Source organism: Colobus angolensis, unplaced genomic scaffold (genome assembly GCF_000951035.1).
Source record: "Colobus angolensis palliatus isolate OR3802 unplaced genomic scaffold, Cang.pa_1.0 Scaffold114, whole genome shotgun sequence".
NCBI classification, from domain to species: Eukaryota; Metazoa; Chordata; class Mammalia; order Primates; family Cercopithecidae; genus Colobus; species Colobus angolensis.
Window position 1 is genome coordinate 3,117,888 of NW_012112475.1, and position 23,203 is coordinate 3,141,090.

At 48.3% G+C, this 23,203-nt stretch overlaps 1 protein-coding gene across 1 annotated transcript in view; it reads left to right on the top strand.

Annotated features, from left to right (window-relative positions):
- BCL2L1 (BCL2-like 1) overlaps window positions 1-23,203 on the top strand; it is a 66,200-nt gene that overhangs the window by 40,450 nt on the left and 2,547 nt on the right. The window lies entirely within an intron of this gene.

The following is a 23,203-nucleotide window of genomic DNA, read 5'->3' on the forward strand; positions in this document are numbered from 1 at the left end:
CCTTCCCCTTCCCCTTTCTTCCTTTGCTTTTCTTCTTTAATTTTAGAGACAGGGTCTTGCTGTGTTGCCCAGGCTAGTCCTGAACTCCTGGCCTCAAGCAGTCCTCCTGCCTTGGCCTCCCAAAGTGCTGAGATTACAGGTATGAGCCACTGTGCCCAGCCAATTTTTATTTTAATGGTATTCTTCTTTCCCTATTATTTTACCTGGACAGACTTAACCCAGAGGATAGAGGAACCTCATCATGGATCCTGGTCCGCTTTTAGCTTAACAGCATCCAAAGACAAAGGGTCAGAGATGGCAGCAACCCTAGTGTGGCTGATTACAAATAGTAGTGTTATTTTGTTGTCATAGGATGCAAATATCAGAGTTGTATCTCTTAAGATCTTTCTGTGTCAGTACATAAAAGCTTTCTCAGTCTTTTTAATGCTGCATGGTATTCTACACAGGGCACTATTCTATACTTTATTTAACCAGTTCCGATTGGTAGACACATTTTTTTCCCCAGTCTTTTGCAGTTATAATAGTGTCACTCAATGAATAGCCCTGTATATTTGTCATTTGGCTCATATATGAATACAGTATATCTGGAGGGGGGATGAATCCCTAAAAGTGGAATTACTGGGGCAAAGGGTATGTGTACTTGGGATTTTAATAGGGATAGTTAGCCTGGGCCCATAGCAGTGGGTACCAGTTTACAGGAGTATCTTTTTTCTGAACACCCTTCCACCCAAGTATAGAGTTTGGTTCAGCACATTTCTTTTTCTTTTTCTTTTTTTCTTTTTTGGAGACAGAGTCTCGCTCTGTCACCCAGGCTGGAGTGCAGTGGCACAATCTTGGCTCACTGCAACCTCTACCTCTTGGGTTTAGACAGTTCTCCTATCTCAGCCTCCCAAGTAGCTAGGACTACAGGTGCCCACCACCTTGCCGGGCTAATTTTTGTATTTTTAGTAGAGACAGGGTTTCACTATGTTGGCCAGGCTGGTCTCAAACTCCAGACCTCAGGTGATCCACCCGCCTCAGCCTATCAAATTGCTGGGATTTACAGGTGTGAGCCACCACGCCAGCCATCAGCACATTTCTTGAGTGCCTTCCTGTACCTGGCACTGGATATAAGGTAAACACTTTCATGTATCAAGTGAAATTGTTACTGTTTGCCAGGCACAGGCACATTATCTGATAATTCTCATAACCACTCAAAGAGGAAGGCTTTTAGATGAGAAAAGTGAAGCTCAGAAGGGTTAAACGGGGTGCCATGGTCATGGTCCAGCTATTAAGTGGCAGAGCTAGGATTAAGCCCAGGTTTCAATCCTCTGATGCCTGTGCTCTTATGGTACACCCTTACCTGCCTCTCAGGAGGAAAAACATACGGTCTTATTGTCTAATACAGGAATCAGGCTCAGAGAGGGTAACTGGCCACAAAACACCCAGCGTGGAAGCTATGAGGAACCCACATATGTCTGATCGGAGGCCTCTGGTCTACACTGAGCTGCCTGCCTCCCTCCCAGGGAAAGAGTTTGAGAATTTTCTTCTTTTCTTTTCTTTTTTTTTTTTTTGAGATAGAGTCTCGTTCTGTCTCAAAGCTGGAGTGCAGTGGTGATCATGGCTCACTGTAACCTCCGACTCCCAGGTTCAAGCAATTCTCCTGCCTCAGCCTCCCGAGTAGCTGGGATTACAGGCACGTGCCACCACACACAGCTAATTTTTTTGTATTTTTAGTACAGACAAGGTTTCACCGTGTTGGCCAGGATGGTCTTGATCTCCTGACCTCATGATCCGTCTGCCTCGGCCTCCCAAAGTGCTGGGATTACAGGCATGAGCCACCACGCCCAGCCGAGATTTTCTCCATTCAGGGCTTCACTTGCTATAGAGAGCCTCAAGTCACTGGTTCTCAGTGTGCATCTACTGGCCATCAGAGGGTCCTTTAGGGGTAACCCATCTGTGCTTAATCTACTAATGACAGTATAGTTGCTGCTATTGAGTGCCTGCCATGTGCAAGATGCTGTAAGGTACACTGTCGTTTGTTTTGTTTTGTTTTGTTTTTGTAGAGATGGAGATCTTATTGTCTTGACCAGGTTGGTCTCAAACTCCTGGCTTCAAATGATCCTCCCTCCTGGGCCTCCTAAAGTTCTGGGATTACAGGTGTGAGCCACCACACTTGGCCAATGTAGTAGTTTTCATCTTCACAATAATCCTTCTTGGGAAACATGTTATTGTCCTCATTGTCCAGATTAGAAAACTGAGTGTAAAGTAAGTTAAATTATAGTCCTAAGATCGAATGATAATAAGGACAGAATACAAATCCAATATATTGGACTCAAAAGCCCTCACTTAACTATGGTCTCCATGGGCTTCCCTTGGCTCTCTCTGCCTTTTTTTACTTTTCCTTATTGTTTGAGGCCCTTTCTGGAAGGTAAGTCTGGATTCTCTACTTCACACTGTTTTAAAGAAGACTTGTGGTTTCCATTTACCCCTTACTCCCTACCTGTACTCCTAGTACTTAGCACAGAGTAGCCAAAGAGTGGGCAGCCACATGATGCCTGAAGATTGGTGACTGATTATTGGATATGGCCCACACTGTTACCACTTCAAAAAGGACCCATTTCCCACACGTATAATAGATGCTCTTCGAACACCTGTCATGTGCTCACTGTGGCAGTGGGAGAGAAGTCTAAAGTACAAGCCTAGCTCTCAACAACTTAAATTATGAAACTGAAAGTGTCAGAGTAAATGGAAAAGACTATAAGGGTTAGAGAAATTCAGAGGAGAAAGGGGGCATAACATAATTTAAATAGCTAGCAAACATGCATTGAGCATTATGAGATAGGTCTTCTGTCCATTTTATAAACATGGATCCTGAGACTCAAGAGTTTAAGTCATCATGCCAGAGGTGCACAACAAATAAGTGATAAAGTTGGGACTCTGAACCCCTCTACTCCATGGCCTTTCAGGGAGAGCACTGTGGGTATCGTGCTGGGTGGCCTGGAGGTTCCAAGTAACGGGAACCTAGAAGGATGGACCAAATGTGAACAAAAGAACAAAAAGACAAAGAAGGGGCCCTGCCGGGCGCGGTGGCTCAAGCCTGTAATCCCAGCACTTTGGGAGGCCGAGACGGGCGGATCACGAGGTCAGGAGATCGAGACCATCCTGGATAACACGGTGAAACCCTGTCTCTACTCAAAAAATACAAAAAATCAGCCAGGTGTGGTGGCGGGCGCCTGTAGTGCCAGTCACTTAGGAGGCTGAGGCAGGAGAATGGCGTAAACCCGGGAGGCAGAGGTTGCAGTGAGCTGAGATTCGGCCACTGCACTCCAGCCCGGGTGACAGAGCAAGACTCCGTCTCACAAAAAAAAAAAAGAAGTGGGGCTATAACATCTCTAAGATATTACAGCTTGCTACTTCCACTCTTTTTTCAAATATGGTGAAACCCAGGCTGGAGTCATAAAATAATAGCGTAGGATCATTAACGTCCATGTCTTCATAAAATAAGAGTTTTAAACACACATGAGGGCCTGGCATATACAAAACATTGAATAAATAGCAGTGATCTTTTTACTGACATCAGAAGGGGGTTGGGGACCCAGAGGCTATTCTGGCTCCTATGGCATAGCTCTTGGAACCTGTTAATTTTCAAGGACAGGGTTTTGCAAGTCAGAGCAACAAGTAAAGAACAGGTTCTTTGGGAGGCCAGGATATGCTAATGGGTGAACAATGTAACGGAGGCATAAAAATAATGCCAAAGGCCTGCTAGAGTGCCTGTTTCACTGCACTTTTGGGTCTTTGGCTTATATATGAAGAAAATAAGGTGCCCCCAGAGGGGAAGTGAGTTGCCATTGTTATACAGTAAGTTAATAAATGTCATTGCTGAGATTAGAACTCAGTCTTTTGTCTGCCAAAAAAGCTTACTTTTCCCTTACAATCCACTGCTCCCTTGAGGGGAAAAAAAAGGCCAGGGGATAGGGTCTTAGTGCTTTGGAGCTGGAGAGAAAGTCTTAGAGATCATCTGATCCATCCTCCACACTTGTCAGATGAGAAAAGTGAGGCCCATAGTGCTTAATTGACAGGACCGTAGCCAAATAGAGCCACCACAAAGGAGTAAGCTCACGTTTCTTGAATCTGACCATGTGGAACTTTCAAATTGCCTCTTTTCTGTGGGGAACTAGAGCCTCACTGCAAATGCCAATGGTTTACAATAAGAACAACTGTTTAGTTTGGGGAACTTTATTCCAGATAGAATCTTCTTTCTCTCTCTCTTTCTCTTTTTTTTTTTTTGGAGATGGAGTCTTGCTCTGTCACCCAGGCTAGAGTGCAGTGGCACGATCTCGGCTCACTGCAAGCTCCGCCTCCCAGGTTCATGCCATTCTCCTGCCTCAGCCTCCCGAGTAGCTGGGACTACAGGCTTCCACCACCACGTCTGGCTAATTTTTTTGTATTTTTAGTAGAGACGGGGTTTCACCATGTTAGCCAGGAGGGTCTCCATCTCCTGACCTCGTGATTCACCCACCTCGGCCTCCCAAAGTGCTGGGATTACAGGCGTGAGCCACCATGCCCAGCTGTCTTTCTCAATTCTTAATAAAAATATACTGGAAGAAGAAAAACAAAGCTTTAATGGAGGACCTTGGTAGAAAGCAGGTAAAAATTATATACAGTCTCTAAAATCTAGGGAGGTCCCCTGAGCCAGTAAATAATTTAGAGGCCAGCCTTCTTGCCTATCCTAGCCAGCTTATCACTTGTCTTGCCCTATTCACAACAGGCCTTCAGAAGGCCCAGCCTTCCCTTGGCAGCTGCATGTGGTGAACACCAACGGAAATCCCTGGTATTTTTCTTTGCATGCAACCAACCATGGAGATATAGGTCAGGCATTGCTGGCCTGGCAGTTACAACAGCTCTAGCTTCACCCCTGCACCTGTAGCCATGTTCACTAAGCCCCACAAAGATGGGAAATGGATGGTCCCTTCTAAATAGGGTTTGTATCCCCAAGGGCTCATATGGGTGGAGCTGGCTGAGACTGGAGTGGGTGTGGGAGGAGACAGACCATCCGGAATGTGGAGATGAGAAGGGTGGCTCTGGCTCTTCCCTCCTTAATGTCTGATGTCTGGCGTGACTATAGCTGGATTGGTGGTGCTTCTGCTCAGCTCAGCTTAGAGTCATCATCACTGACGGAGGAGACTGGGGAGGTCCCATCCTTCCCCTGGGCTCAGCTGGGTCCCCAGACCTACACCTGAACCCCACGCCTGTCTGATGTTTACGGGATTGAAGCTGTCACCCTTTGGGACCTATCCTGTTTTCATTTCTGCTCTCAGCTGTCTGGTCTCTGTGGACCTCACTTACAGGTTTGTACGTGCCTGTCGCCCATGATGCAGCCCCATGAGGCTCTCCCAGCCTGGCACACTCATGCCTCTTTGGCCTTTGTTCTCTTCAGCAAAACTGCTAGCTCTGTGCCTTGCTAGGGAGGGCTTTCCTGGCCTCTCAGATAGGTTTTATTGGTCCAACCTAGCTCTACCTTTCCTGAGATTCAGTCTCTTTGTCCACACCCTGGGGGACAAGGCTGTGGTTCCAAGGCATGTTGGGGGGTACCTGTGGGCCATTCTGGACTGGCTTCCAGTCAGCTGGCTGACTCTGCCCTGGGTCTCAAATATCTCCCCTGTAAAAGTGTTAGACCAAGATCATCAAGGTAACTTAGAGGTGATATGCAGATGGACATTGTCTGTTTTAATAGTCAGTGTATTTTATGTTGATTTCCATCTGGGGCAAATGATACTGTTTATAGTAAGAATAATAAGTTGCCTTTTCATTGCATTTATTTATTTAGCAAATATTTACTGAGTGTCTACTATCTGCCAACCACTATTCTAGCTACTGGGGATACCTGCCTTCATGAAGTTCACATTCTTTTTTTTTTTTTTGAGATGGAGTTTCATTTCACTCTTGTTGCCCAGGCTGGAGTGCAGTGGCGCAGCCTCGGCTCACTGCAACCTCTGACTCACAGGTTCAAGTGATTATTTTGCCTCAGCCTCCTGAGTAGCTGGGATTACAGGTGCCTGCGACCACACCCAGCTAATTTTTGTATTTTTAGTAAAGACGGGGTTTCACTGTGTTGGCCAGGCTAGTCTCGAACTCCTGACCTCAGGTGATCCACCCACCTCGATCTCCCAAAGTGCTGGGATTACAGGCGTAAGCGACCGCGCCCAGCCGTCATGAAGTTTACATTCTAAGAGGACAGAGAGTGATTGGGGGGCCTGTAGTAGGCAGCTTTTGGTATGTGTTTGCCTTTTTAATAAAGGATAATTAAGGAAGGCCTCTGAGGAGGAGGCATATGAGCAGAGATCTGCATGATCTGAGGGAGGAAACCATATAACAGTCTATGGAAAAAAAAACATTCCAAACGTAAAGAACAAGTGCAGAGGCCAAAGGGTGGGAATGGTGTGCCTGGCATGTTTGAGGAAGAGCACAGGAGATGAGTGTGGCTAGAACAGAGTAAGCAGAGGAGAAGTGGTTGGAAAGGAAGGTTTGTGTGAGCAGTGGTGAGACACTTTGGTTCTCCTCTGGGTGAGATGGGAAGGCAGTGGAGGGTTTTGAGCAGACAGGAAACTGACTTTGCTGACCCCTCTGGCTGCCATGTAGTGAAGGAACCATGGGGTCGATCAGAAGCTGGGAGACCAGTAAGGAGGCTGTTAGGACAATACAGGCAAGAAATGATACTGGCTTGGACCAAATGATAGCAGTGGAGATGGTGGGAAGTGGTGGAACTCTAGATAAATTTAAAATACAGATCCATCAGGATATATTGACAGATGAGTGCTAGAGGGGATTTAAGGATAAGAAAGATGCAGAAAGAACAGGTTTGGGAAGAAATTAAGGATTTTCAGTACATTTATTTAAATTTATAAAAAGTAACTAAATTGATAGAATAATGTTAAGTAGGCCAGGCACAGTGGCTCACAGCTATAATCCCAGCACTTTGGGAGGCCAAAGCGAGAGGATAGGTTGAGCTCAGTAGTTCAGGGACCAGACTGAGCAACATAGTGAGACCTTATCTCTACAAAAAAGAAAAGTAAAAATAAATTAGCCAGGCATGGTGATGCACACCTGTAGTCCCACCTAGTCGGGAGACTGAGGTGGGAGGATTGCTTGAGCCTGGGAGGTTGAGGCCTTAGTGAGCCTTGATCACACCACTGCACTCCACCCTGGGCAACAGAGTGAGACCCTGTCTTGACAAGAAAAGAAAAATGTTAAGTAAATAATAACAGAATCACAGATAAGGTCAAAACAGTGATAGCAGAAATTGTGGATAGATTGAACCAAATGTGTCTGTGCTTCCTTCCAGCTCTAAAATCCTGCTTCAGTGATTCAGACCACATAGTCTCCTATTCACAGAGAACAAGAATTTGAAGCTCAGCCTAGAATAAGCAGATAAAGTGACAGGAGAGCAATCCTTTGGGCCAGGCCTACCTCTTGTTAATTTGGAAGGACTTGGGAAGTTGTTCTTGCACATATACTGGCCTTCTGGCATTACCTTATTTATTTATTCATTCATTCAGTCAGTCAGTCAGTCACTGAGCACCTTCTGCCTAGTAGGCCCTGGACAACGACAGCTCTGATGCCTCTTCCCTCCTAATATAAAGCAAGCTACCCCGACCCCCACTCCCACTGGAGCCTGTCTACTCTGTGGCCTGGCATATGCCTGGCAGTGATGTGTGTGCTGAAAGTGGGATAGCCACAGCCTAGGCAGAGCCCTGCCCTCCCTTCACTGCACTGTCTCTGTCCATCCTCTGCCTTTCTCATCTTATTGCCATCCACACTTTGAGGCCTGGTGAGCAAGTGATTTTGCTTCCATGAGAGCACAGAAATAGTTGCCTTATCTCTTTCTTCATATAGGTCCTCATAGTTATCAAGCTGGAAAGAAATCGCCAAGGACCTCTTCTCCTGTCTTTTATAGATGGGAAACAGAGGGCCAAAGGAGCAGGCAACTCCCACAGTCCACATCTAATTCATCAGCAAATCCTTTCAGTTCTACTTTTATTGATTGATTGATTGAGAACAGGGTCTTGCTGTGTCACCCAGGCTGAAGTGCAGTGGCGCAGTCATGGCTCACTGCAGCCTCAGCCTCTGGGGCTCCAGCAGTCCTCCCATCTCAGCCTCCAGAATAGCTGGAACATGCCATCACGCCTAGCTACTCTGTGTTACTTTTTTGTAAAAATAGGATTTTCCCATGTTGCCCAGACTGGTCTGAAACATTTGGACTCAAGCAGTTCTCTCACCTCGGCCTCCCAAAGTGCTGCGATTGTAGACATGAACCACTGCACCTGGCCCAGCTTTACTTTAAAAAATAAATTCTGAAACTGACTGCTTCTCACCAACTTCTCTGGCACCATTGTGGCTAAGCCACTGTCATATTTTCCTGATTATCTCACCAGACTCCTGGAGATCTCCACCCAGCAGCCAGAGGGACACTATTGAACACCAAGGTCAGGTCATGTCCTTCCCCTGCTCAAAACCCTGCAATGCTTTCCCAGGATAAGTCCAAGTCTTCAAATGGCCTACCAGGCCCTACACAATCGGGCCCTTGGCTACTTCCAGATCTCATCACTACCGGTCTCCTCACATTCACTGGACTTCAGCCACACTGGCATTTTTCCTGTTCCTGGAACACCTCAAGCATGTTCTTTTTTTTTTTTTTTTTTGCCTTGTTCCCGCCTCTGGGCCTTTGCACTTGTTCCCACGGCCTTTTCTCAGATCTTTGCAATGCCTGCTCCCTCACTTCACTCAGGTCTCTGATCAAATTCACTTCCTTAAGAAGTTTTCCCTGACCATGGATTCTAATCTTACTTTCTTCTGTGTTTCTCTGTACCCCCTTTCTCACATTTTTTCTTTCTTAACGCATCACCATCTGACATGTTTATTGCCTGTCTCTTCCTGTTTGATTGTAAACTCATACAGGTACGAATTTTCATTCTATTTAGTCACTGCTTTATCCCCAGCGCTTAGCACAGTACCTGAATCTTAGTGGGCACTTAATGAAGATTTGGTGAATGAATGAGTGTCCAGAGCTAGGCAGCCTTCCTACAACTCCATAGGTCAGCCTGGCTTACAAATAGACCATGTCTTAGAGTCTTAGAGTCTTAGAAATAGACCATGTCTTAGAGTCTTAGAAAACTCATCTAATAGCTTCACCAAAGCTACGTGGCATCACTTTTGTTTCCAAGATAAAGATCAGACAGAGGGAGGAACTCTCTGCAAATACTGTCCTTGCAGAGCTGGCTTGGGGGAAAGTGAGTTCGTCACTGAGTAGCCTCAGCACACTCTTCCCTGTCTCACCCCTCGAGGCACCCAGGGAACCTGGGGGAATGCTACTTACACGTGCTTAAAGTCATCTCTGACTCCCAAGGCCTAGGAATAGCAGATTCTCAGTAAATATTGGGTAGGTGAAAGGGTGAAGGAAAGAAGGTCTTAGTAAAATCTTTTCATGTATCATGTTGCAGTGGTAAATTTAGCATGCTGTGAAGTTGAATGCCCTCACTAGTAACCAGGGACCTCAGGCAAAGTCTCATCACCTCTCTGATTTTTAGTTTCCTCATTGGTAAAATGGGAACAGCACCTACTTGCAAGATTTTGAGAATTCAAACAGTAAATATTAGTTCAGCAAATACTAGCTGTTACTTTTGTTTGTTTATAGCTACAAATAAGAGAGACTATGAGAAGCATAAATGGAGCCACTCATTTTTCAGCAATAAAAAAAAAAGGCCTGGTGCAGTGGCTCATGCCTATAATCCCAGCACTTTGGGAGGCTGAGGCAGGTGGATCACTTGAGGCCGGGAGTACGAGACCATCCTGGCCAACATAGCAAAACCCCGTCTCCACTGAAATACAAAAATTAGCCTATAAAAGTACAAAAATTTGTGTGGTGGCACATGTCTATAATCCTAGCTACTCGGGAGGCTGAGACATGAGAATCGCCTGAACTCAGGAGGCAGAGGTTGCAGTGAGCAGAGATCACACCACTGCACTCCAGCCTGGGCGACAGAGACAGAGTGAGACTTCGTCTTAAATAATAACGATAATAACAACAACAGCAGCAACTAACATTTACAGAACGCTTACCATGGACCATTTAACTCTGCTGCTAGGCCTGTGAAGTAGGTACAGCTGTTTTCATTTTGCAGCCGGAACACCAGGCTTGGAGGGGTAAAGTGTCTTGCTACAGGTCCTGCAGCCAGGTAGTCATAGAACTAGGGTTGGAAGCCACACTGTCTCACTCCAGGGTAAGGAGGCCTGAGGTCAGGCTCTGCTCTGTTCCTGTATGAAGACTTGGAGGCGTCTCCTCTGGGCCTCAGTTTCTTACCTGCTGAGGGTTGAACCACACAGCTCTGTGACGCTCTGAAATTTCTGAGTGGTCCACAGGCCACATCAGGTGGGACAGTGGGTTGCTTCCGGGCCTCCTGGTGGTGGTGCTCTGGGTATTGACTGTGAACAGCACACCTCTGGGTGCCCCCTCCCTCGACATCAGGCAAAGTACCTTAGCCCTCTTCTCACCATCTCAGGCATCTTACTGTTCTGCACCTTAAAGGGGTAATGAACTGGGGCAGAAATGAATAGAGCAGAAAACTAGAAGGAACCCACTCCCTTGTCTGGTGCAGATCAATGCTGGATGCTGTGGAGAAGAGTACGAGGCTGACAGTCAGTGGATGTGGGTTTTGTTTCCCAGTTCCATCACATCACAGAACAGAAGGAAATGTAACCCCGTGGGTGCCTTCAGCCCTGAGTGTTTGGTTACATGGGGTGTGAGCATTCATCTGTACAGTGGGAATGTACAAGTAGTCCGAACTACTTGGGAGGCTGAGGCGGAAGGGAAGGGTGTTGCAGGGATTTGCTCCCTTCCCCAAATCCTCCAGAGCTGTTGCCTTCTGCTGTGGAATTCCAAACATTTCCGATCAGATAAAGGTGGCTGAAAATACTCGGGACTTGTCTGGACTAGTTGGAGGCGGTGCTGGGGTGAAGAGGTCGAGGCCACAGGAGCTAGAGCGTGGAAAGATCTAGCCTTGCCCAGGAGTCTGCCCTGGATCATAGATGTGCCTATTGCTCTCTTCCCCTGGAATCCTGCAGGTTTCAGAGCAATGCCCAGCAGGCTTTGAGGTGGAGAAGAATCAGACTCCTTTGTGGCAACAAGTCCTCCTACTTCAGAATGTTGCTTCTCAGTTTACACACTAATTCCTGGATCTTTTGGATACCCCTGAGAGAACCCCGGTAGTCACTCGTTTGTCTGCATGAGTTATTTTCTTTCTCCTTATGCTGCAGCCCTAGACGGAGCCCTTTGAGATGATTCCCACTTCATTTGACAGTTGGGGAAAGTCCCAGACTTTCCCAGAGTCTCAGACAGGGGAAAGGATTCACCTGCAAATCAGCGATGGACCTGGGAAACAAAACCCACATCCACTGACTGTCAGCCCAGTACTCTCTTCCCCGCAGCATCCAGCACTGATCTGCACCAGACAAGGTAGTCGCCATAGCTTTGGATGGAGAGGAGGAAGGAGAAGCTGCTTTGGACCATGGAGCACTCGGGGTCAAAGACCTCAGAAAGAAGTCCTAGTCTTTGGAGATTGCTACCCCATTCCTGCCCATTGCCTCAGCACAGTGCAGAAGATGCCTTTTCTAGAACTTTCCCATAAGCTTCCTGTCCCTCTTTCTTATCCTGAGAGAAAGTATCTGGAGAATACTGGACACCCTGCCTAATCACCTGGTATATTGGGGCCTCTTTCTAGTTTTACCAGGCAGTGAGGAAAGGAATGAAGAAAGTGGGAACTGGCGTTTTTCCTCTTCCCTCCTCTCTGTCCACCACTCAGCCATACTCTTCAGCACCTTCTCTGGACCCAGCACTGGGCAAGGCCTAGGGGACAGAGCCCATGGTCAGATGGGGGAGGAAGTGAGCAGCTAGGCTTCTTGAGAAGGTAACCTGTGGATTAAGACCTCAGAGATGAGTGGGACAGAGCTTGGCAGAAGCACCAGTGTGGGCAAAGGTCCTGAGTCTGAACAGAACATGGCATGTGAGGAATGAAGCAGCCTGGCCCTAGGTGAAGCTGAGAAAACCTTGCAGCCCTTGTAGGCCATAGAGAAGGCTCTGAGACACAAGCTGAGCCATGGTCTACTAGTAAGAACAATAAACCAGACATTTACTCAAAGTTAACTATGTGCCACACACAGTTCTAAGACCTTTACATGTATTAATTTGAATCCTCGTGGTATTCTTTTGAAATAAGGTCATTTTGAGCAAGGCACAGTGGCTCATGCCTGTAATCTCAGCGCTTTGGGGGGCCGAGGTGGGTGGATCATTTGAGGTCAGGAGTTCGAGACCAGCCTGACCAACATGGTGAAACCCAGTCTCTACTAAAAATACAAAAAAATTAGCCAGGCGGGGCTGGGCGCGGTGGCTCAAGCCTGTAATCCCAGCACTTTGGGAGGCCGAGACGGGCGGATCACGAGGTCAGCAGATTGAGACCATCCTGGTTAACACGGTGAAACCCCGTCTCTACTAAAAAAATACAAAAAACTAGCTGGGCGAGGTGGCGGGCGCCTGTAGTCCCAGCCACTCGGGAGGCTGAGGCAGGAGAATGGCGTGAACCCGGGAGGCGGAGCTTGCAGTGAGCTGAGATCCAGCCACTGCACTCCAGCCTGGGCGACAGAGCGAGACTCCGTCTCAAAAAAAAAAAAAAAAAATTAGCCAGGCATGGTGGCGCATGCCCGTAGTCCCAACTACTTGGGAGGCTGAGGTGGGAGAATCACTTGAACATGGGAGGCAGAGGTTGCAGTGAGTCAAGATTGTGCCACTGTACTCCAGCCTGGTCGACAGAGTAAGACTCTGTCAAAAAAAAAAAAAGGAAGAAATAAGGACATTTTTAATCCCTATGTTACAGATGAGGTCAAAAGCAAAATATTTTAATCTAGTTTGCAAGATGTAATGGTTCTCTGCCTGCTCTGTGCTCTGGCAGCCCAACTTGGTAGAGAAGTCGAAATTAATTGCCTTCATCCAGATAGCACCTCCATTTCACAAATGAGGAAACTGATACTTGGAGGAGAGCAGTAGAGGAGAGAGAGCAGAACTAAGACCAGCCAGTCAAGGGAGACAGAGGGAGATGAGCATCAGCTCCCTGACAGGGAAGAGTTTTCCAATGGGGCTGTCCGAAGATGAAATGCCCCACCCAGGAAGGAGGGAGCTCTCCATAAGTGCATAGGGAGAGAATGCCCTAGAGATGACTACCAAATCCCATGCGTGTGGACCATCAGGATGAAACAGACCCACTGTGGGACTTCAGCACTCCACCCTTCTGAACCCCATCTTTGAAATGGGGGTGTTCATGGTGAGCTTGAGTATTACATGGAAGGCTGGATGGGCATGCTGTAAGGTCACTGGAGTCTCCGACTCTGTTCCAAGGATGACTATTGGTCTTTCTCACCCTGGACACTGGGAGAAGAATGGAGGGCTGTGGCCATCTACTTACAAAAGAATAGGGAGTCACCAGGGTTGAAATGAAAGGGTTGAGATGAGGGGAGGCATCAGAATCCCAGGGGATGAACCCATATGAGCACATAGCAGCCACCCAGGAACGGTTAAATGTTTGGACTCTGGAGACAGACTGCATGTGTTCAAATCCCAACTCTACCACTTGTGGCCTCTATGACCTTGGGAGGGTGACTTGTCCTCTCTGCCTCTGTTTCCTCATCTGTAAGCTGGAGAGTAATAACAGCGTGTACTCACTGGGGTTATTGTGAGGATTAAGCAAATTCTTACAGACACAGCACTTAGCACCATGCCTGGTACTTAGTAAACATCAGCTGTTTTATCACCGTCACTTCAAGGGAAGGAGGTTGTGAGCCCCCAAATGAGCATCTATGCCCCCAATAAATGCTTTTCTGAATTCTCTCTCTTTGCCCCCAAGCTCATCACCCTGGTTCTGAGCTAGAGAGATGGAGAGCCCACACTCACGCTGCTGGGCCTGATAGCTTTCTCGATTCCCCAGCGGAGGTGTTATCTCCTCCCGGCACAACCGCTTCCTTTTCTGAGAAATGCAAGTGCATCAGTCAGGCACAGCTTCTTAGAACTAATGGTGGGGGAGGAGGTGGAGGGGGAGAGGCTGGCAGCTAAACTGAACTGGTCAGAGTTGGAGGAAGAGAAACATGAAGTTTATTGTGAGGAAAGCACCAAATATTCCCTATAGTCCAGATGGCTTGAGCCCTCTGTGATACCCCCTGATCTCACCACTACTGCTAGGGAGGTCAAGGCAGGAGAAACTGGGGCTCAGATGCCAAAGGCTTGCTGTGACACCCATAGCTGGGCCGGCTGGACTGAGGTGTTGACCCCAACACAGTCTCGCCACCCCTCTCTTTGCCACTGCCTCCAATGAGCTGCTTCTCCAAGTTGCCTACCTCCAGGCCTATGTTTCCGTGGGGGAGAGGAGAAAGGCCATGTTCTTCTCACATCTCGGGAGCCAACAGCTCCCCTGGGAAAACCAGAGGAAGTGGATTCCAACCACAAACCTCACTTCTTCCGAGTCTCCGCCTGCAACTCCCTGCCAAGAGAGTGATAAGGCCTCTCCATTTGCCCTGCCCGCTTCCTACCATCTCCCAGCGATCTAGCAAGGCCATGTTTGTCTATTCAGTACGCATTTATCAGCCTCTCCCTCAGGCAAACTGAGGCCAGGAGCAGAAGGTGACTCTGTAGGTGACTCACAGCCTGCCAATGCAGGGATGTGAGGAGGACAGGACAAGGTACAGTCCTGGTATCCCTGGCACTTTCCCTGGCTGCTAGTAGAGTAGCCCCTTCCTCTTCTCCACCTACCTCTTTCCTGAAATAACCAAGCAGGAAGGAAGCAGTGGGCTTGGGCCCTCCAGAGTCACCCAAGAGGAAGGAAGGGTTCGTCTGGCACAGGCATGCTTGTTCCTCACTGAAGCCAGGACGGAAGGGTTTCACTTTCCCTCCTGGTCTTCGTCACATCCTTTTCCTGTGGCACCAGTTCCCCTCAGCTGGCGGGAGCCAGTGCTTATTCATTCAGCTGATGGCCTCGGGCTACTTTACCCTCCTTGACAGACCCAGGGCCATGGCGCTGGCCCAGAATATGGGGTTTGCTGCCAAACATACTGGGGCTTAAAAATGGCTTTCCCCCCCTTTTTTTTTTTGAGACGGGGTCTCATTCTGTCATCCTGGCTGGAGTGCAGTGGTGTGATCACAGCTTACTGCAGTTTCAACCTCCTAGCCTCAATTCTCCCACTTCAGTCTCCTGAGTAGCTGGGGCTATAGGTGCATGCCAATGCACTTAGCTAAATTTCTAAGATTTTTCTTATAGAGATGGAGTCTCACCATGTTGCCCAGGCTGGTCTCGAACTCCTGAGCTCAAGCAGTCTGCCCACCTTGACCTCTCAAAGATGCTGGGATTACAAGTGTGAACCACCACACCTGGCTGCCACTTATCTACTTTAGCTAGGTCTCAGTATCTCTGAGCCTCGGGTTACGTGGACTTAGAATGAAGGCCTTCTTCAGCCACAGAAGTACATGGACCTGGCCCATGATCATCCTTTAGAAACTGAGCAGAGTGCTGCATCAACGTTAGGAGTAAAGGCACTGGAACCAGATCACTGGTGTAGACATCCCAGTTAGGTCATCCGCTCACTACATGGCCTTGAGCAATTCACAAATCATCTGGGTCACATGTCCATCAGCTATGTGGGTTAATGGTAATACCCACTGACAGAGTGTAGAGACAACTAATGAACTAGTCTACAAAAAAACCAAGAAGAGTACCTTACAGGGTATGTGCTCAGTAAGTGTGTGCTGCTGCAGTCACTAAGGAAGTCAGGTTTTCTGTGGGTAGAGATAGCAGGGTCTAAGATGGCAAGATTGGACGTCGGAATGAGTGTGAATGAAGTACTATCTTGGGTAGATTAAAAGAAAAAAAAAAAGAATGTTGTGAGGCCAGAACTCAGACAGATCCCACTCTTGCCACTTCCTAGATAGGGATCTTGGGTAAACTCTGGAGCCTCCATTTTCACATCTACAAAATGGGGCTATTGATAATGTTATGAGGATCAGATGAAAGAATTCATTTGTTCTTCTAAAAGTTTCACTTAAAATGGCATCTGCTATGTTCCAAGTATAGCACCAGGTTCTAGAGATACAGGTGACAAAGCCACACACAGTGAAGTGGGGGAGACAGAACAAAAAATAATCTCTCAAGTGAATATGATAATTATACATGTAATTGGGAAATATGGCCTAGTGTGCATAGAGTGCTTCAGCTCAGTGCCCAGCACAGGTAAAACACTGAAATGTTTGGTAATGGTCAGCTGTCATAATAATAGTTTTTTGTTTGTTTATCTTTTGTTTTTTTGAAACAGAGTCTCTCTCTGTTGCCCAGGCTGGAGTGCAGTGGCCCAAACACGATTCTCTGCAGCCCTGACCTCCCAGGCTCAAGAGATCCTCCTCAGCCTCCCCAGTAGCTGGGACCATAGATGCATACCACCATACCCAGCTAATTTTTTTTTCTTTTTTTAAATTTTTTTGTAGAGACAGGGTCCTCCTATGTTGCCCAGGCTGGTCTCAGACTCCTGGACTCAAGCAATCCTCCTGCCTCAGCTCCTAAAGTATTTTATTACTGTTAACAAGTAAGGGCTGGGTGCGGTGGCTCATGCCTTTAATCCTAGCACTTTGGGAGTCCAAGGCAGGTGGATCACCTGAGGTCAGGAGTTCCAGACCAGCCTGGCCAACATGGTAGAACCCCACATCTACTAAAAATACAAAAACTTAGCCAGGTGTGGTGGCGGGCACCTGTAATCCCAGGTAACTTGGGAGACTAAGGCAGAAGAATTACTTGAACCTGGGAGGCAGAGGTTGCAGTGAGCTGAGATCGTGCCACTATACTCCAGCCTGGGCAACAGAACAAGAGACTGTCTTAAAAAACAACAACAACAAAAAAAAAACAAGGACACCATGGGCCAGAGAGGTGAAGTAACCTGCTCAAAGTCACACCACTTGGAAGAAGTGGGAAGGGCAGGCACAGTTGCTCATGCCTATAATCCCAGTACTTTGGAAGACCAAGGTAGGAGGATTAGGCCAGGAGTTTGAAAGCACCCTAGGCAATGTAGTGAGACTCCATCTCTCCAAAAATTTACAAGAGAAAAAAAAAGAAGGAAATGTGGGCAGTGAAACCAGGATGGGAACTGAAAGATCAGATTCAAGTAGAGACTATACTTCAGCCTCTGGCTGGTCCCCTGGCACTTGGGCCCCTTTCCTCAGGGCATCATGCCAACCTTTTCACCTGACTTCTGCATGGTCACAGGCACCTACAAGGTGACCTGCATCATTCAGTTGGCTGACTCTGGGCAGAGATCTAGCTGAAGTCAGTCTGTGCCTGTCTGAGTAGGTCCTGGGCCAGACTTGGTCCCTATCTGCACTGAACCCCCAGACTGTTGGGGGAAACCAGGCACACAGACGCTATCAACCCAGGAATATCCTTCCCCTCCCTCCCACCTCAGGGCCTTTGCACTTATTACCTCTGCTAAAACATGCTTTTTTTTTTTTTTTTGAGACGGAGTTTTGCTCTTGTTGCCCAGACTGGAGTACAATAGTATGATCTCGACTCACTGCAACCTCCATCTCCTGGGTTCAAGCAATCCTCCTGACTCAGCTTCCCAAGTAGCTGGGATTACAGGTGCCCGCCACCATACCCAGCTAATTTTGTATTTTTAGTAGAGACAGGGTTTCACCATGTTGGTCAGGCTGGTCTTGAACTCCTGACCTCAGGTGATATGCCCGCCTCGGCCTCCCAAAGTGCTGGGATTACAGGTATGAGCCACTGTGCCCAGCCCAGCTCCCCCAGATATTCTCTATCACCTCCCCAGGACTTAAAACCCTATCATCTCGAAAATTATCTTTTTTTTTCTTGTTATCCTCTCTGCTTCCCAGTAAGACAAGGTTTCTCAACTTTTTTTTTTTTTTAATCACCCACCCCTGCAAGGAGTCTTTTTCAGACTTTTTTGTCCTAATTGCTCTCCCATGAAATTTGAATACTATACTATATGTACTATATATCTCTTTATGTGCTGTGGCCCTGTGGAGAGCACAGGCCCTGTGGAGAGCCACAAATCACTGTATTGTCTAAGAATGCTTCACTTCATGCCATTGGAGGTGATCTTACTACCATTGAGAATGGGCTAGAACATAAGTTCCATGGAAGCCTTGCTCACGGCTGAGTCTCCAGTGCCAGCCTTAATGCATACCCCTGGTATAAACAGAAGTCCAGGGACCCTGGGAGCAGAAAGGAGACATTCATCCCAGAGGTTGGGGAGGGATGAGCAGGGAAGAAGGGACTCCAAAATGGAGTCCTGTAGGCCTAGTAGGAGTTGGTTAACTGAGGAAGATATGGAATGACCAGTTAAAGGACAGTGTTGGCAAAAGCACCAGGGCCTGAAGCACTTAAGAGTATGTAGTGTGGGGCCACTCCAAGTGGGTGGCCAGGACTGTTGAAGCCTCTGAAGTATTGGAAGAAGGACCTTGAAAGTGGTACTAGCCTGGGCATCTCCTAGGGGCCAAGTCAGGAGACCCAGTTTTCTAGTGTAGGCTCTACTACAAACCAGCAGTGGAAACGTAGAATGGGCAGGTGGGCTGGCCTTGCTGACTTCGTGGGTCTACCTGGCTAGGAATCCATGACTCTCCTGTGGAGGTCATTTGCCATTGTCTGTCCCCAGTGGCCCTACAAACCCCCACAGGGAAGTCAGCTGCAAAGAGAAACTTTCCCCACTTTCCTCTATCTCAAGCAGAGGATGCAGATAGGCCCTTGGGCCTGGGTCTCCTAGAAACCTTTGTGACATCAGAGACCTCCCTGCAACCCACTCTTAAACCTCATCCCCTGCCTACCATGCCAGCCTGGCTAAAACCAGTGGGAGCCACCCAAGGAGTAGTCGGGGCTTATCTCTGCTTTTCCAGACCAGGGCTGCTCTACAATCCTGTTTATTTATCCAGAGCAGCCGCCCGCTGAGAAAATGGCTCTGTTTATTTCCAAGTGTGTCGTGTGAACCATGGGCTAAATATACCCACGCCACCGCCTCTCCAGCACCCGCCCTGGAACAGCACGCCCCATTTTGCTCGTTCTCCCTCTGCAAAAGCAGTCCTTAGAATCCACACCCCTTGGAAATCCTACTCCCTTTCCCCAGGAAAAGAAACTGAAGTGGAGATGAAGGTTGTCGTGACCAGGAACGCATGAGTGGAAGCTGGGGCAGGTGAAATGAGAATGTTTCTGTGGCACTGAAAGGAGAATGTTCCCTCCACCCAGGAATGACTGTTCCTGGACAGTGAATGCTTTGTGCCCTTGTGGGGACAGCGCCTGTTTACTCCAACCCAGCCCCAGAGCTGAAAATTTCCTGTGGCTGCCAGCCCTCTACTTCAGGAAAGTTCCCATCAAGGGAGCCAGGCCTCTCCCACTTTGGCTGCAACCCCAGTGTCCCTTCTTGAGAGACATTTGGCCTCTTGGGATAACCAGGGCCTTCTCCCATGCTCTTCATAGTCTGGAACTCTCCCTCATCACAGATAATCCTGTTTTGACTCCACCTGGGCATACGTGGGAGCAACAAAATCAAACCTCCTGTAAGAGTATTTTTCTCTGCCAAGACCCACAGAGACTGGCTAGGATGGAGTGGGAGACAGGGAAGCATAGCCACGGCCCTACTGCTCTCCTCTCCCCAGATCCTCCACCTCAACCCTGTTCCCACATTCCTTCTCCTGGAAGTCCTTTCAGCACTACTGACAGGACACGTCCCTCCAGCCTTCGACTTCAGGGAAGTATCCTGCCATAGGCTAGGATAGGCAGTCTTGCAGTTCAGTCCCGACTCTGCTGTCTGCTGAGTGTTCCCTGCTTTAAACCTCAGGCATCTTATTTGTGAAATGTGGCTCAAGTCTACATCGCAGGATTCTGATGAAGGTGAAGTGGGATACCAATGCCTGACATGTAGTAGACGTGCAATACATTTGTTAACTCATGTATTTACTGAGCACCAGTTATGTGCAAGACACTGTTCTGAGCACTGGGTGTATAGGAACAAGACAGGACCTCTGCCCTTATCAAAATATATCTAGTATAGGCCGAGGGTAGTGGCTCACGCCTATAATCCCAGCACTTTGGGGCTGAGGCAGGCAGATCACTTGAGGTCAGGAGTTTGAGACCAGTCTGGTTAACATGGTAAAATCCTGTCTCTACTAAAAATACAAAAATTAGCTAGGCATGGTGGTGGGCGCTACTCAGGAGGCTGAGGCAGGAGAATGGCTTGAACCCGGGAGGTGGAGGCTGCAGTGAGCCAAGACTGCACCACTGCACTCCAGCCTGGGTGACAGAGCAAGTCTTTGTCTTAAAAAAAAAAAAAAAAAGACACATCTAGTATGGAAGACACATCACAACAAAAACAAAGTACAGAATCTAGTCATGAAAAGTGCTGGGAGTGGGTGCAGCTTAAGGGGGGAAAAAAGTGGTGAGGTGGTGAGGCCAGGCATGGTGGCTCACGCCTGTAATCCCAGCACTTGGGAGGCTGGGGCAGAAGGATCCCTTGAGCCTAGGAGTTTGAGACCAGCCTAGGCAACAAAGTGGGACCCTGTCTCTACAAAAAATTTAGAAATTTAGCCAGGCATTGTGGCAGCTATTCAGGAGGCTGAGGCAGGAGGATCGCTTGAGCCCAGGAGGTCAAGACTGCAGTGAGCCATGATTGCGCCGCTACAGTCTGGGTAACAGAGCGAGACCCTGTCACAAAAATTTAAAAATAAAAAAATGAAGCGCCAAGAAGAAAAGCTGGCACGGTGGTCATTCTGTGTAGTGTAGTTCCTGTAATCAGGAGGCTGAGGCAGGAAGATTGCTTGAGTCCAGGAGTTAAAAGTCAGTCTGGGTACATCTTTTAAAAACAAGAAAAAAAAAATGGTGGCCATGTGTGGTGGCTCATGCCTGTAATCCCAGCACTTTGGGAGGCCGAGGTGAGCGGATCACCTGAGTTCGGGAGTTTGAAACCAGCCTGACCAACGTGGAGAAACCCTGTCTCTACTAAAAATACAAAATTAGCCGGGCGTGGTGGCACGCGCCTGTAATCCCAGCTACTCTGGAAGCTGAGGCAAGAGAATTGCTTGAACCTGGGAGGCAGAGGTCACAGTGAGCCAAGACTGCGCCACTGTACTCCAGCCTGGGCAACAAGAGCGAAACTCCGTCTCAAAAAGAAAAAGGGGGGGGGGCAGATATGGTTGGAGGTTCACGCCTGTAATCCCAGCACTTTGGGAGGCCGAGGCGGGCGGATCACTTGAGGTCAGGAGTTCAAGACCAGCCTGGCCAATATGGCAAAACCCTGTCTCTACTAAAAATACAAAAATTAGCTGGGCATGGTGGCACATGCCTGTAATCCCAGCTACTCAGGAGAATCGCTTGTGCCCGGGAAGCGGAGGTTGCTCTGAGCCCAGATTGTGCCATCGCACTCCAACCTGGGGGACAGAGAAAAACTGTGTCGAGAAAAAGAAAAAAAGAAACAACTAAGAAGAAAAATCAAGGAGGGTAAGGGGAGGACAGGCAGAGAGAGATGGGGGTGGTATACTGTTTTAGACAAGGCAGTCAGGGAAGGCCTCCCCTAGGAGGTGACATTTGAGGGGAGTCATGGTTGTGAAATGATGGAGTGAGGCAGGCGCTGACCTGGGATCAGGTGCTCCACGCAAGTGGGAACAGCAGACTCCTGTGGCAGGAGACATTGGAGGAACAGCAAGGAAGCCAGTGAGACTGGAGTGAAGTGTGCAGGGGACAGGGGTAGGGAGGAGGCCAGAAAGTGTTAGAGCCAGATCCCACTAGACCTTGCTGACCAGGGTAAGGAATGGGGACTTTGTTTCAGGTGTGATGGAAGCCCTGGGAAGGTTGAGAACTTGGAGTGACTGAATGGAGTGTGCTTGTGCGAGGGCTGAGATTCATGGGTCACTGCTCTCTACTGGCTTAGTGTTGAGGATTCCTTCAGTCAAGTTAGCACCTCAGTGCACATGGCATTTTGCTAGGTATCAGGTATACAAAAATAAATGATGCTGGCCTTCTAAGTGTAGGAGAAAGCTGCTGGAGGGCTTCAAGCATAGGTGTGCTATGATCTGACTTGTGTTTTTAGAAATCTCTGTGTGGAGCATAGACTGAGGGGGTTGTCAAGACTGGAAGTGGGCCCAGGCAGGGGTCACAAGTGAGCAAATTGGTAGGTGAGACCTGAGGCCAACTGGAGATGGCATGCCCTGACGGAGCAGCCACTCGCCCATTTGGGACCGGTTGGAAATGTAGGCCCAGTGTGGCAGAGGTCTTGGTAGAGAGGCAAGAATCAGCCAGTAACTCATTCGTTTTACACACACACACACACACACGGAACTTACTTTTGTTGTTGTTGTTGTTGTTGTTGAGATGGAGTCTCTGTCACCCAGGCTGGAGTGCAGTGGTATGATTTCTGCTCACTGCAACCTCTGCCTCCCGGGTTCAAACAATTCTCGTGCCTCAGCCTCCTGAGTAACTGGGATTACAGGTGCGTGCCACCACACCTGGCTAATTTTTGTATTTTTAGTAGAGACGGGGTTTCACCATGTTGGCCAGGCTGGTCTTGAACTCCTGACCTCAGGTGATCCACCTGCCTCAGCCTCCCAAAGTGCTGGGATTATAGGCATGAGCCACCACACCCAGCCTGGAACTTCTTTCTTACATATTTCTAGGTGCCAGACACCAGTTTTGGATTCTGGCTCCACCACTGACACAGATAGGTGACCTTGATCTAGTCCCTGGGTCCTTGGGTCCTTGGCCCTTGGGCACAGCTTCTTGGCCTGTAAATGGGGAGAGACAGCCTGCATTGCAGAATTGTTGGGAGGATTAAAGGACAAATTGGATACAACGCTTACTTATAAAAGTATGTTCTAAGTGTCCCTCTCCCTGCCCCACAGGCTGCTGCACCCTGGGCTGGGTAGTTTAGCCCACAGCTCCTCCTTCCCCCTATCATGTGCTTCCCTTCTGACTTAGATTCCGGGCAGAGGGCTGTTGATCACAACCTCCTGGGCCCAGAGTCACACCCCCTGCAGTAGAGGACAGGGACAAGGCCTCACAGACCCCATCATGGAGGCCTCTTAGTCCTGCGTCATTGTTACCCTATCTTCTCTGCCGTGCTCTTCTCTTTTTTTTTTTTTTTTTTT